We start from the raw sequence: 1,178 nt of genomic DNA on the forward strand, positions 1-1,178 counted from the left end.
AGCCGGGGCCCCTCGCTCCTCTGCCATCCTCACTCCGGTCCAGGGGTGTCGCTTTGCTCGACTACCAGCAAACGTGTGGCTCTTGCAGAAAGGCGTGAGTCCCTCCAGACTCGCCCGTCTCGCTGCTAAGGAGAGCGGCCCCGAGGAGGGCGGCGCCCGGGTCCCCGGGCCCAGTGGCCACGCGGACACCCGGCCTGGCCGGCCGAGGCTCCGGACCCCGCCCCGGCCTGAGCGCCTCCCCACCCTCCGCTTCAGTCTGGCTCTGCGATTGGCACTTTATTCCTACATTCATTCATCCAACGTGCGTTTATGGGATTCTTTTCTTTTCCTTTTTTACGCCTATAGCACCTGGTCTTGCTAGGTGGTCTCCCATCCAAGTACTAACCAGGCCCGACCCTGCTTAGGTTCCAAGATCAGACGGGATTGGGCTTGTTCAGGGCGGCGTGGCCGTAGACACATTTATTGGATTCTTATGAGATTCAAGGAAGTAGCAGAAAATGGATGTGGCTTCTTTCCTCTCTGGAAAGGGTCGTTGGAGAACGGGCCGTCGGAAGCGTGGGGTGCATGACAGAGCAGCCGCATGAGGAGTTTGGGGGGGGGGCAGACACCCCACCCCTCTCGGGGCATAATTTTGGTTTCCCAGGTTTCGCCTTTCGTGTTTTCTCAGAATTTGGACCTGAGCGCATCCTGTTTACCCACCCCATCACGACTCCCTGGGGGGATTCCCTCCCCTTCCCCCGCTCCGAGCGCCAGGAGCCCATCCCAGGCACGGCCTCCTTTCGAGGCGCAGCGAATGCTCTGTGCCCGAGAGCTGTTTTTCCTGCAGACCCCTTCGGAAGCCTCCAGCACTCCATCTGCTCTGAGGTGCAGGTGGCGAGATCGGAAGGAGCGGTCCTTAAGGTCACCACCGAGCAGGACAACACCGTCCCCTGGCCCACTCGTTGGGAATTCCCACGCTGCTAACAAAATTTTTGTTGTCGTTGTTGTTACAGAAATGAAGTGCCAAGGACGCATTATGGAGGAATGTAGCCCCTCGCCTCTCTCTCTGTCTCTGCCCTTGTCACTCCATTTGGATATCAGACTGCGAGAACCAAGATGCACACATACATATATATGTACATACACACGTACATATGTACATATGTACAAAGCTGGTCACAGCAGATGTCTCTTGGCGA

General features: G+C 57.5%; 1 pseudogene; it reads right to left on the bottom strand.

The window, feature by feature from the left end:
• Window positions 1–336: 336 nt before the first annotated feature.
• LOC118601031 lies at window positions 337–455 on the bottom strand (annotated as a pseudogene).
• Window positions 456–1,178: the final 723 nt, after the last annotated feature.

Source organism: Rousettus aegyptiacus, unplaced genomic scaffold (assembly GCF_014176215.1).
Source record: "Rousettus aegyptiacus isolate mRouAeg1 unplaced genomic scaffold, mRouAeg1.p scaffold_m13_p_3, whole genome shotgun sequence".
NCBI classification, from domain to species: Eukaryota; Metazoa; Chordata; class Mammalia; order Chiroptera; family Pteropodidae; genus Rousettus; species Rousettus aegyptiacus.